This window comes from Pipistrellus hanaki, assembly GCF_964339955.1.
Source record: "Pipistrellus hanaki genome assembly, chromosome: 12".
Lineage (NCBI taxonomy): Eukaryota > Metazoa > Chordata > Mammalia > Chiroptera > Vespertilionidae > Pipistrellus > Pipistrellus hanaki.
In genome coordinates this window covers 34,708,126-34,722,639 of record NC_140514.1, presented here as the reverse complement: position 1 = coordinate 34,722,639, position 14,514 = coordinate 34,708,126, and positions in this window count along the sequence as shown.

The window sequence follows — 14,514 nt, the reverse complement described above, 5'->3', positions numbered from 1 at the left end:
CTATTTTCTATGATGAATAAACTTAAGCTAAATTGTTCTTACCTTGAAAACGCTGGTCTGTGTGAAGGGAAGATGTGGTCTGGTGAGAAAAGGTGGGTCGCCTGCACCCGCAATGGTGTGTCGCTTACTCACACACAAAATGAAAAGGCGATGCAGCATTTCTGAGCTGCGGGGGGTAACTAAGGCTGTATCTGCCCTCCTTTCCTCTGGTGTCTTGATGAGATATTTCTATCTGGAAATCAAAAGCAACATGGATAAATTTTATTTTGTCAGCTTACTTCTCTTTGTTAAATTTATTTCTTATTGTATAAAATTTCAATCACATAAAAAATAGATGCCCCCATCACCAATCTTCTATGGTGACCAGTGATGCACTTAAAACACTCATCTGCGGAGGTGGCAGCAGGAGGAGGGCACCCGCAGCCTTTAGTTTACGCCTGTGCACTCGTGCAGCTAAACCTCACACACCTGTGGCACAGAGGCTTCTGATTGCTTTTGGATCAGGGAAACTGTACCATTGTTATGGAAAGGAGGATTCAAAGGGAACAAGGTTAGAATGACTTGTTCCTGAACTAATGCCTTCCTCATTGTTAAATTTAAGGCTGGCAGGTACTTTAAACATGTTTATTAACAATGATGGACAAAGAGGAAAAACCATTGGCCAAACACCAAGTCATGTTTTCTGCTTGCTTTGAGTGAGGCCAGTGTGTGTATGTGTGTGTATGTGTGTGTGTGTGTGTGTGTGTGTGTGTGTGAATGCGAAGAAAAACCAAGTTGGAGAAATAGAAAGCTACACTAATAAAAGGGAAATTGACCATCACTCCGCTATGCCCCACAGCCAATCAGGAGGGAATATGCAAATTAGAAGGATAGAAATGGTGGCTTCCCAGTTGCTCCAGGTGTGGAGTGGCCGGGTGGGGCAGGACACCTGTTGTGAGGGGGGGGGTGGGGGGCGAAGGGATCTATAAGAATGGCAGTCCGGCACAGTGAAGATGAAGACTGCAGATTCTGGAGTCTGCAGTGAAGATCAAGGCAGCAGACTCCAGCCAGGATCTGCAGCAGAGATAGCAGATGGCAGACTCCAGCCAGAGCGAAGACCTGGGTTCCGGGTGCCAGAAAACCAGTGCTGGAAGCCAAGGGAAGGAAGGCCTATTGCACAAATCTCTTCATGCAATGGGCCTCTAGTATTTTAAGAAAAAGGGTAATTACAGCCAGAGAATCCCTAGACCAGGCTCTTGCCAAACACACCTGGCTTCTAGAAAGGATGCTCTTCTTACTATCAGCAATAGAGTCAAGTCCAGGGTGCAACAAAGAATACTGAACGAGGTCACTGATATAGCCCATTGTGTAAAGGGTAGTCATATGGCTCCATACCCAGGTTTTCCTTTGAGAGTATCAGCATGTGATGACATGGCTTCCAGTTAAGAAATGGTGCCAAAGATGAAGCAGAATTGGCCCTGAGGGCATGGATATTTGTGCTGTTAGTTAGTGTAAGGGTTTACTAAACAGAAAGACATGGTTGCAGGCAGCCATGGTGGCAGCTGAGAATTGTGATACTCCCAGGCTTCCCCGCCTGTAACTGAAGAAGTGAGCAATGGGAAATTACTTACTCTGTGTGTTTCAGTTTACCAGCCTGTGAGGTCTAAAGACAGTGCTTGCCTTCCAAATGGGTGGGTGCAAGAGTGTCCAAAGAAACTGCTGGTGGGTGGTTGTGAATGTTGGAATCTTTGCAAAATAGAGAGAGAGAGAGAGAGAGAGAGAGAGAGAGAGAGAGAGAGAGAGAGAGAGAGAGAGAGAGAGAGAGATCTTCTCCAGTCCACATGGTGGCATATCCCATCAAAGGTTCTAAAGGCTGGGCTGGCTTCAAGAGTATATAGTCTGATCACTCAAAAGGCCCCACACTTGTTTAAGGCACTGTTGTCACCAACTTGAAATTCTTAATTTTTTAACAAGGGGCCTCACATATTCATTTCACACTGGGCCTTACACATCCTGTAGTCAGTCTTGACCAGAGGCTCTTCTGGAGACAAGCCAGTATTCATGGGTGACATGGCCGTCTCCCTAAGAGAGTTCCTGCACTGCCACCACCTCCTTCAAGTCTGGGACTCCCCTTACAGACTGGAGAAATGAAGTGAGTGGTGGTTCTTAGAAGACTTCTGAGTCCCAAATTGCACAGCGGGCAAGCTAAAATTCTAAAATACTCTGAGAGAAAACTTGAGGTCAAGAGGATTTTGGCAAAGCACTTTAAGAAATATCTACCCTGGAAAAACTAAAGCAGATCTCCTATAGATTGTCACATCTTGGTACCACACTGACATTTCCAGGGCTTGGTTGCTTCTGTTACATTTCTCTTTGCAAAGTATTATTCAAATTCTACAATTTTTAGAGTCTTTAGAAACACTCAATTCTACATAGGTTATGTTTTGTTGGTTAAAGTTTGAACACACCTTGCTCTCAATGACAGCAAATTGTTCTTATTTTGTGGTTTCTTCTAAAATGTCGGTCTCAACTCACTTGATTTTCAAATGACCAGCATGGTTTGTCTCTTTGTGCTTGCCTGCTCAGAGCTTATAGGCTGTGGAGTGGCAATGAAACATTTTGGATTACATGGAGGTTCAAGAATCCCTGTGTATTTATTTACTTCTGCAAATGGCCAAGGATGGAATAGTGCATATCTATAAGAAATGTTTAAACAAAAGATTTGCATCTTAGAATTCTGAGGAAAAGAGATTACACCCTCAGGAAAACAGCTGCTGAGGAGCACAAGGTCTGAGTTAAAACTCCAGGGAGACAAGAGGAGGTGTGAGTGGTGGGTGAGGCAGAACCAGAACCCAGGTCTTCTATGGAATCCACATTTATACAAAATCTACAAGGATGTTATCACATCGATTTAGCCCTTGAACCTAATAGCCCTCCTCAGTATTTCCCTAAACTACAAAATGCCTGGATTTGTAGATTGCCATAGGGTTTTGATTTATTTCTTGTTGTGTAGGAAGCAGCACCTCACATATCATAACACCTTTCTTTAAAGGTTTCCACCCTGGAGAATGGACACACAATGGGCTTTCCCTTCACCTGCAACATGTATAGCACTCGATCTATATAATGGTTGGAAGAGGCAAAAAATGATCCCCCTGCTTTTTTTTTTTATTTTTGGTTTCTGCTCCAGTTTAGCATCAATTGGAAAAAAAAAATACAGAAGTCAGACAGATGGAAATGAAAGTAGAAGCTTTGAGAATGAAGCTTAGGTCCGTGGGGTACATCTTACTTCTGTATTAGAATCATAATCTCTGGGTCATGGAGGAAGGGAGCCCAGGCTGTGGGAGTCTCCCAAGGCATGAGAAGCCCAGAGTAGGCATACTCCGTAGGTAACTCCTCAAGACAGAATCGCCAAGTGCTGGCCATTCCCGCTTCACTTCTTTTCTCTAACTCCACAATCTGAGAATGAGAGAGAAGCTAAGAAAGAAACTCTATTTGTGGAAAATTCTTCATTTGAAAACATGAGGAATAAGGATTGTGCTCCCTAACAATAAATATAAGAAAATAATTATTTCTTTTAAGTTTAACCTATGATGATATCAAAAGTGAAATGCTATGAATTCACATTCCAATACTTGAGAAAAAACAAATCCCAGAAAGAATATTTACTAGCTAAAAATTTTTTTATTAGTCGTTTAAGGAGGGAAAAAGCTTATTTTCAAGAACTTTTAAGCTTACTTTAATACATATAAAACAATGGCTATGTTAATTATCACTTCTTATTTACAAAAATTTCCATTAGAATGTCTACATGGTTATACTATGGTAGACTTGTTCTCGTATCTACCCATTCTTGGCAGTAGAGACAGGTATTTCTTTAAAACAGTCTCTAATTCATATTTATAATGGCAATGAATTCAACAAGGATGTCCCAAAGCCTCCCCATTTGTGTGAATTAGGGATGCTTTACCGTGGTAGCAATTCCAGGCTGGTGGCACAGAGAGAGGAATGTGGCCACTCAATGACCTTAAATGGCTTTTGTCATTGGGCTGCCTGTCTCCCAGAGATGTCCATTTCCATCTCATCCTTTCCTTAATAAAACTACTAATTTGCCTGAGCTACTAAGATGTGAGAGGCAGTGAGCCTGTTAGGGCCATCCTGAGATGCTGGTCCTTTAAGTCAGAGTCACACAGGAGCCCATTCAGGCTGACATGAACCCCAGCAGTGCCAAAAGAGGATTCAGTTTTGTTTTTGTGTGTGTGTTTTTAAATATATTTTATTGATTTTTTTTTTACAAAGAGAAAGGGAGAGGGATAGAGAGTTGGAAACATCGATGAGAAACATCAATCAGCTGCCTCCTGCACACTCCCTACTGGAGATGTGCCCACAACCAACATATGTGCCCTTGCTCGGAATCGAACCTGGGACCCCACAGAGCCAAATCAGTTCCGGCGAGGATTCAGTTCTACTTTGAGTTAAGCTGGATCTCAGAGAGTCTCTTCCATTATACAGGACATTTGCAAACATGAAAAAATGAACTGGGCTTCTTATTTCAAGGTTAAAGCTTTATAGTGTTACGGGACAAAGAGGAAGATAATTCAGTGAGGATGATAATCCACAATGGCCTTTGAAAAATTGCATTTTTAGGTCATCTTGGATGCAAAAAGGATGCTGGATAGGGGCAGGGTAGTCTGCCTAATTTATTCCCCAGATTTGCCAGTGCTGGGAAGCAGGGTGCCTGTCTACATATCCTTAGGTTCTCCGTGGAAACGAGTATCTGGTGGAGGAAAATATTTGCCCACTTGGAGAAGGCAGAGCCTCTCTTTCGGGTGATTTGTTATAATGACGATGATTATTGTTGGATCATTACAGTTGCCCACGAGCAGGATTACAGTTAAAGATTTGGCAGTGTTTGCATTATAAATGACTATTTTTACAGCTCAGCTATAAAAGTTTACTTAGGTCTGAAATTTGATATACAAGCTTTCCATCCAGGAGGACTTTCCTTTCAAATAGAATTTCTAAAAATGGTTAATAAAATTGGTCTGTCTAATTTTCCTGAGTTATATGAGTCTTTTGGACAAACAGAAACGCATCATTTGTATCGGCTTTCTAACACATTTTTCTCAGTTGGCCTTGAGTTTCAACGAGATGCTATAAAATGTAACTTATTCAAACTGAGCTTGGATGGATTGAGAAAAATGATGCTCTAGACAGAGAAAAGAAGAGGTACAGACAGTATTTGTATTTACCTTTTGAAATTCTACCGGTGGCCCAGAAGTGGGAGACCTTTTGGAACAATTATCACTGTGCATTTCCATTATGCATTTTATACCTCTAAGTACATAATCACCTGCTCATGTCTGACTGATAAATGAGATTTTTATTTCACATTTGCATTGTTAATTACAGTATATTACAGAAGTGAGCTTCCAGGCATCTGTTATTAATAGAATTTAATTTTTTTAAATAACAAGGGCACTTTAAGTAGACAAAGAGAAAGCACCCTTTATTGGAGGCCACCCAAATCTGCTGATAGCTTTTCGTTTGGAATTTCCGATAGGTGCAGCAGAAATGGAGGGATAATACCACAGGAATTGAAGCTATCGAGGTAAAATATAATGTGACTTACAGTCTGGTAAGAGTTCACATTCTTCCCCTTGAGGAAGGAGTCACATGTTTTGCAAGTGCAGAAGCAGTAAGAATAGAGTTCAGGTTGAGAAGATGAAAAATCCAACCCAACAGTTCCCTCTAAATGTTTGACAACCTCTGGTCATAATATGAGGGTTCACTTGGAAAAGCTAATTCCAAGGGTCTCAGGACCAACATATGTACTACTCGAAGATGCTCTTCAGATCAGAGCTCACTTTTTCCTCAACTGCCACGGTTGGGTCTTGTTGAGAGGTGGTATAGTAAGAAAAGCATCAGCTGAAAATTCTAGGAGCCAAGGGATTCTCCATCTGTCCTTTAGAATCACCACCCCTGTGCTGTTCCCTCTCTGAGTAAATAAGGAGTTCTTCCATAGCCCTTCCAACCCCAGAGAGCGGCACTGAGGATCAAAGTTCAATAAATACACTGTGAAAAGCAGATGCAAGATAAAAATGCAAGTAAACAAGTAATGACTGCCTTTGGGCCACTGTTGAATGCTTCTTCTTTTTGGTAATACATTTTACAGCTTCATCAGTCATGGAGAAATAGAACTGTTCTAGCACCACAAAGAAACTTCATCCAGTTACCCCTTAATCATCCTACTCTACCTCCAACCCCAACCTGATCTACACTTTATCATTATAATTTTGTCATTTTGAGAATGTTGTATAGATGGAGTCATACAGTATGTAATCACACAGACTGGTTTTCCTCTCAGCCCAATTTCCTTGAGATTTATCTGAGCTGTAGCAAGTTTCAGTAGCTTTCCATTGGATTGTTGAGTAGCTTCCTATTGTACGGATGTAGTGCTGTTTCTTTATCCAGTCACTCACTCATGGAAGGACAACTGGGTTGTTTATCATTTTTGTCTATATATAGTAATAAAAGTGTAATATGCTAATTAGATCGAGATCCTTTTAGATGTCCTTCCGGATGGCATTCTGGATGAAGTTGGGGTTGTGGGGGAAGCCGGGTCCAGGGTGCCAGAGGGAAGCTGGTGCCAGCAGCCTGGGGGAAGGAAGGCCTACTCTTGCAAGAATTTCATGCATCAGGCCTCTAGTTATAAATAAAACTAAAAACCTGGTGCACGAAATTCATGCATTAGTGGGGTCCCTTGGCCTGGCCTGCGGGATCGGGTTGAAACCAGCTTTCAGACATCCCATGAGGGGTCCCGGATTTTGAGAGGGCATAGGCCAGGCTGAGGGATTCCACCACTGCATGATAAAGGGCCAGGGAGGGATTCAGGAGGTTGGCCAATTGAGGAGGGACCATGGGAAGGCTCCAGGGCATGTCCGACCTATCTCTCTCAGTCATGATTGGCCAGATCCCAGCAGCAAGCTATCCTACTGGTTGAAGTGTCTGTCCACTGGTGGTCAGTGCACATCATAGCAAGCAGTTGAGCAGCCTTAGCATATCATTAGCATCTTATGCTTTGATTGGTTGAACTGACAACTGGATGACTGGGCCCTTAGTGTATTAGGCTTTTATTATATAGCATTGCTTTGAACATTCATGGACAGGTTTTTGTATAAACACAAGTTTTCATTTCTTTAAGAGAAATACGCAGAAGTACAATTGCTGGGTCATGTGGTAAGTGTACTGTATGTTGAACTTGTATAAAACAATTTTTAAGTAACTTTGCCTTTTTATATTCCTACCAGCAATGTATGAAGGATCTAGTTCTGTATCCACAACAGAATTTGTTATTATCAGCATTTTTACTTTAGCCATTTCAATAGGTGTATAGAACTCTTGTAATGCTAATCTGTATTTCTCTATCAGTTAATGGCATTGAACAACTTTTCATATATTACTTACCATCCATATGTCCTCTTTTCTGGAGTATCTGCTCAAGTCATTTTTCCCATTTTCCAGTAGAAAATGAGATTTTGAAGACATTTGCTCTGTGTTGTGACTATACTCTCCCTATGGTACCGTCATGAGAGGTTGAAGTAATAAATTAAATTGCTTTCCAACTATTGTGAATGTTGGTCATGCTGTGATGGGCCACAAGGCAGCCCTCAAGGAAAAAAAAAAAAGCTGCAATTTGCTTCTAATGTGACTTTGCTTGGTTGTATAGTCCATGTCTGTATGCTAGAAACCTTTTTGGTTTTTCACCAGAAATGGGAAAATCTCACTAATTCAGAATGATGAAGCAAGAGGGAGAGTAGAGCCAGGATGCCTCAAGGGAAATTACAGGTGAGAAGACTTTTAAAGAAAGGTTGCTAGATTAGAAGTCTGACTCCTGTTGAGAAATCAAGAAAGTCTGATGCATACATATTAAATGCAACATAATAATGGATATAGGGGGTGATTCACTTCATTAAAAATAGAATGAGAATTAAGAAGTCACTTTATAAAAGAAATATTTCCTTCAACTTTACTGTACATTCAAAATATTGACTTGAAAACTTTACTTGTCCAGATCTGACTCTTTTTCTTAAATTATGACATATCTGAAAATTCCCACCAAAGTTCATGTAAAAAATTTACATGGGTAAACACTAAAAAAGTAAATTAAAGTACTCTAAGTAAAATAAAATTTACAATAATCTTAATTTGAAAATCTAATCAAAACAGTTTTTCTTTAATAGAGAATGAAATGTGTAACTTAAGAAGTTGTGGAATATAGAAAGACTTGTGCTATGAACAGTCTGTTTTGAAATACTTTTATATTGAAACCCTGCTACTTGAAGCTACCGCCTCAGACTTGGGCATCTGGGCTATGGCCTTGGGTCCTAGGCATGAAAGACTGTGCTTTGGCCCCAAGAGCTTCCCTCGCTTCAAGGAGAGGGTTCTGAGTAGTCAGAGCAACATCCACGTGGGCTTGCATTATACCCTCCCCCGTCAGGTACATCTCAGGTCCCAGAGACCTGGTGTTCCCTAAGCCTGCTTCCAAGACCTGCAAACACCAGGCCTCTTCTTCAGCACCAATTTCATCTTTCCCAGGATTAACCAGACTTCCGGTGTGCTCAGTGGTCATTCAAAGGTGCCAGGGCTGGCTGTTCTCTGGGGTGTGGTTGTGGACTGAGTTTGGATTGCATTCTAGGGCTCCCAGTTCATGCATGTGAGGGGTAACCTGTCCACAATGGAGTAAGGGGTGGAAAGAGATGGGGACAGGGCATCAGGGTGGCGTGAGGGGTGGCAGGTGGGAACATCTGTGCTCTAGCCCCAGGCTCCACGAACACCAGGACCAGGCCTATTGTAAGAATCATCCTGCAAGTTTTTAGAAAAAAATATATATAATTTCAAACTCTAAATCAAAATTCCCCTATGCCACAACTGAAATATTTCAATTTTTTAATTCATGTGGTATGTTTTATATCGTAACAGAGATACTCTTTCTGACAACTCGTATATTACTTAGGCTGTACTGTGCAGTTCAGAACTTGATTCTATTCTGACACTTACCATGGGCTGTTGTTTCATGTGAGTTTTATTTTAATTTTGTTTCAACTAGACTATAAGTCCCAAGAGATAAAAAAATAATGATAATAAGACTTATGTCTCAGTGGTATGTACCTACTATGTCTAGTAGAATTCTGAGTACAGAGTAAATAATAAATAGTTGTTGCTTGATTGATAAACCTAGAATGCCTTATAAATATGTTAAATAAGACAGGCTGACAGTTTTACTCTTGAGCTTATTGAAGGGGGGCAGTTTCTCAAGTGCTAAAGAAAACAATATAAAATTGGGAGAAAGAGAGTAAAGGCAAAGAAAGGCATTTCAGCATCTGGCTTAGCTCAGGAATTGAACCTGCAAAAGGGGCTTTCATAGACCCTTTTCCTTCCCCATGTCCCACCAACACCTCAGAACCTTTACAATTGACAGGCAGACCTCGTGGCATCTAGTAGACAGGACTGCTTTCAGTTGTAAAAACAGTGGTAACTGAGGGATTTGAAGAGCTTTGCTGTTTCACAGCAAACAACTTATTTGTGCCCAGATCAATAGTAAATAAACAGAATGGTTTGTGTGTGATTAGGAGGATTAGAGAACCTGCTTTTGTTATGAAGGCACAGTCAACAGTAACTTTCTCTCTTTCTGCTCTGACACTACCGTGTTTCCCATAAAAATATCAACAACAAAAGTCAGCTCATTCTCCTCAAAATCAGTGTCTCTCGTTTTCCTGAGGTTGGCAGCATGGGCACTTGGAGAGTTAAAGGCTTTAATTCACTTAACACTCAAGCATGATTTAATGTGGCCATCCTTGGACTAGACTAGAGTAGACTCCATGCCTGTACATCCAGGTTTCTTCTAAGAATAGGGCCACCCTTTTCAGAAAGCATAGGCTCTTAATGGGTGGTCCAAGGCCAGGGAAGCCCCGAGAGTCTCGTGATGTCTGTAGCATCCCTACTCTCATGAGCATCCAGTGGAATTTTCCAGAGGCCACATGACATGTGATGACATCATGGCTCTGACAGTTGACTATATATACCTGTGTGTACTGGGGTCTTAATGATTTCTCAGTCTTAATTGCTACTATGGCAAATACCGATAGATACAACCTATATAAACAAAAGCACGTTTGTGTCCTTTTTTAAAAGTGTAAAAGGGGCCCTGGGGTCAAATGAATGACTCCCCACATCTCCAGTTAATCTTTGGGTATGCCAAAGTTCAGTGGGAAGTCACAGAGGTGATTACAAGTTAGAAAGTTAGGCTTATAAAAAAAAGGTGGAAGGAATTGGGATTGACCACCCCAGAGAAGAGGAGCTGGGGAGAAGCCTTCAAAAATGATCTCCAGGTATGTGAAGGGTTGATGCACGAGACAAGAAGAAATTGGCTTGAAGTGCCATGTATGAGATTGACACTGGAGATAAAGAGCGATGTCCTGACAGGGGTTGTTAAACAGCATAGCGGGCGACTGGCAGGCTTGTGGAATCTCCCGTGCTGGAGGTCTTTTAGCAACCGGATAGATTTCCATCTGTCTGTGATGATTTAAATGTGGCCGTGCCAGAAAGCTGAGGGGATGGAACAGATGATGTCCTGGGCTACCCGTCCAGCCCTTGGTTCTATAATTAACTTGATGAAAGGCACTGTGGCGATTTGCAGCGAAGGGTTTAGACAGGAATGTGCTTGCTGATCTTGGGATAGGTCTTGTGTGGGAGAGCCAAAGGTTTGCTTCATGGCCGGTGACGATCCCCTATCATCCAGTGAAATGATGGATGCCCGAGAAGTCCACTTCAGGTCAGATTTAGAGAGATTGGGCCCTCGCTCCCTGCAGAACCTCTCTCACTGTCTAGGAGCAGTGAGGAAAGAAATTTGGTAGGTTGATTTTAATCAGCTCACGTGGGACCTGGAAGATTTCAAATATTAGATGTAGGTATTTGTGCATGGGATACTTATGATTCTAAAGGGGGACAAAAGCACAATCAAAAGGACAGTTATCAGAAAGTCCAAATAAAAAGTAAGAGAATGATGCTCTTCATGTATACACTCTCAATTTCATGGTGTATGGGTGCACTCTATTTTCCTTGTAGACATAGTAGAGTTTCATTGCTTCCAGTTTTCAAAGACTTTGCATTTTAGAGAATAGAGTTTGAAGATTCCCTGTGCGAAGTCAGAGATCCCAAGATTCAGCTCAATTCCAAGGTAGTTTGTTTCTTTTGCTTATCGCTTGAATTACACTGTGCCTGGGCCCAAACAAGAGGGAGGAAAGAATGCAAATTTTCTGAGGTTCCTGTTGGGTCCTGACTTTGGGGACAATACAGTGGGAATCTGTAGAACCATCTGGGATAATGAGCTGGATTAGAGAATATAAGTGAGATTTTATCTAAATGTAGACTCAATCACCACGGTCTATGTTGACACTTAAATATTTGGATCAGGCATTATCTTGGCTTGGGCTGATTGACAGAAAGCAGAGGAAGATGACAGGGCTGGGAATGCCCCTTTGGGTTCTTTTAAGAGATGAGATGGAAGGGTAGTTTGATCAGATATCATTCAGGAAAACAGCCCTGGCAGATAGCAGATAAGCCATTGTGGGAAATGATTACCAGGCTCTATCTATCTCCAAAAGATTCTAAGAAGCTACTGACCTCTCTTTTGACAAAGCCTTGGTGTTGAATGAGATGGGAAGAGCAGGCCTAGGGCAACACGGTAAACATGCACTATGTCCCAGAGAAGAGGAAAGTGTGTGAATTTCATGGAAGCTATGCGAGAAAAAACCTCTTTGATTTTTAAGACTCATATCATGCAAATACTCAATTAAAAAGAAGGTACCTTCTAACCTTATTTTGTGTCTCAAATTCAAGCTCCTTGATTCGGAGAGAGGATGGGGGAGAGAGAAGGGCAAGAGAGAGAGAGAAAAAGGGTAGAGAGGCAAAGAGAAGGGAGAAGGAGAGAGGGAGAAAAGGGGAGAGGAAGGCAGAGAGAGGAAGGAAAGAAATTTTCTATTTTTAGAAAGCATAGAATTAACCTAGGAAAAGTATTAGTCCAAAAGATACCAAACAAAATATTGTAGATGTAACTTTACAATGAGCTTGATAATGTATCATTTTTTTTTTTTTTCATAACCACCATTGGCAGCCAGCTAAAATAAGGAGGTATGGACAAACTGCTGGGTAAAAGCTTATTCCCTTTGTGGATTAAGAAGGAAATATTTTCTCCTTGGGCTCTTGTGACTGTGCAGATCTGAATAAGACTTCACAGCTGGAAAAGAAATGTTGCTGCTTTGCTTACTTTTGTGTGTTTTTTAAAAATCAGCTAGAGGCTACTAAGGGAATGCTGCTTTAAGGAACTTCACAGTTTGGCACTTTGACCTTCTTTCATTTATCAAAAAAAATTTTTTTCAAGCTCCTGTGCTCTTCGCTCTGCTTTTCCCCAATGGGGTCCAGCCAGCTTTACTCTTTCTCCAAGACTCAGCTCTCATTCCTCCGTGGCCTTGATACCTATTCAGAGTCCCAGGATGCCACCTATGCCCCCCATAGCCTTATCTGAAGACTTACTGCTATTTACTTTGCACTAGAGTTATCTGTGTGTATGCCCTAGCTTGTCATTTAATTGTGTGCTCCCATAGGGCAGGGGCAAGTTTTTTGTTTGTTTTTTTCACCTCTGAGCCTTATACCTAGCAGTTGCTCAATTAATGTTTATTACTAAGTCAAATTTGATTTAATATCTCTTTTCCAGATAAAGAACAAGACTCAGATGCTACTAGTGCATTTCACTTATGGAAGTACATTTAGTAGACAATTCCGTAAAACACATCTTACACATTAAAAAATAGAGCTAATGGGAAAATTCATTTCTACATGCATATTTATCCAATAGGACAGTGTCTGAAAAAATCCATGTATATGTGTGCACATATATGTATATATGATACTTATGTACAGATGCAGGCAATTCATATCTACGTATTAGTTTTTTACCCATAAACCACATAAAATCAAGAACTACTAGAATTAAACAAACTTTTAGAATGTCATATTGAAATCTTTGGTGAATAATATCCTAATTTTCATATGGAAAACAAAACGAGAAAGAGTAGAAAAACAAGTAAAATGATCACTCTGTATCTTCCTAAAACTACTGTGCTTTGAAAGGCTGATATATTTTCTAAATTTTTATACTTCTAATATAAAAAAGATGTAAAGATGGCAAAGAGATGTAAAGATGACATTAAAAAGTAATATAATCACTGGTTTTATTTTTCCTCTGTCCTTTACGTGGGGAAAGCTACAAATTATTTTCAAGGGAGGAACATGACATTTCCACAGATGGGTACTTCCTGGTACAAATGTAAATTGCAGAGCAAATAACTTTTTCTTTTTCCATGGGAAATGGTCTCCGTAGTTATACAAAGCATACTGTCAGAGAATAAGAACCATGAAAAACATTTTGCATACTTATAGTTGAAGTAGATTTAGTTAAGTTTCTGTGTTACCTTTGTATTTATTCTCTTTCTGATTTTTCCACATTTTTTCTTTCGGAATCAGGTTTCAAACTTGAATTAATGCCTGCTCTTTGTGACGTTAGATCTGTGAGGGTATGTGGAAGTGTATTTTACACCATATTTTTTGAATTTTCATTTGAGAGATTTGTTTTCTAAAATTCACTATACTTGACAGCATAGCCTTTTCTTTTCTTTCTTTTTTTTTTTTTTTTCTTGTGGGGTCAGAAATCAACCAATCCAATTTCGATGTTTCAATGAGTGGAATCAGAAACCTGTAGCGGCTCCCAAAGCTGGAAAGGAACAGAACTTAGACGGAAACTTGTGTATATTTCCTATTCTCCCCTTAAAAATATATTTCATATTGATTTGCTTATTTTCCAGCAAAATCATGCCCTTTGAAGAAAACCTATCCATCACAACATTAGTAAAAAGTGCCCAATCTGAGATCTATGGAACCTGGGCTCTAGAAAGATGGACTGAAGGGCGCTGCTCATTTTGTCCTTCGGTTCTCTAGAAGGGCCTGGGAGAAGCACTTTCAACCTTGACATGAGCAGGATTCTCAGTGCAGAATGGACTCCATGTCTGGTTAGACCACAATGAAGTGCGTTGAAAGCCATTAGCAATTAAGAGCATTGTTCCATGCTGATGTGCTTTATGGTATATTTCATGCTGCTCATGCACAGTGGGTAATACACATGGATTCAGCATAAATTTAATTTTGCACATTAAGTAAAGTGCAATAGATAAATTATGCCTGAAGAGGAGCCACCAGCTGCTCTAGCCACTTCAACTAATGCACCCCAGAGGTGCCTGAGCACATCAGTTGTGTCGAACCATTAATGCATCCTGGATGTCGGCATGGGTGCATTGGCCCTGCGGAGCCAGGAGCAGCCTCTTGGCTGTCAGGGAGGGGCTGGAGCAAGGAGCTCCTGGGCTGACCTGTGCCTCCCCCACGCCACCCCCTGCACCCTGGCTCTTGATCCTGCTTTGCCAT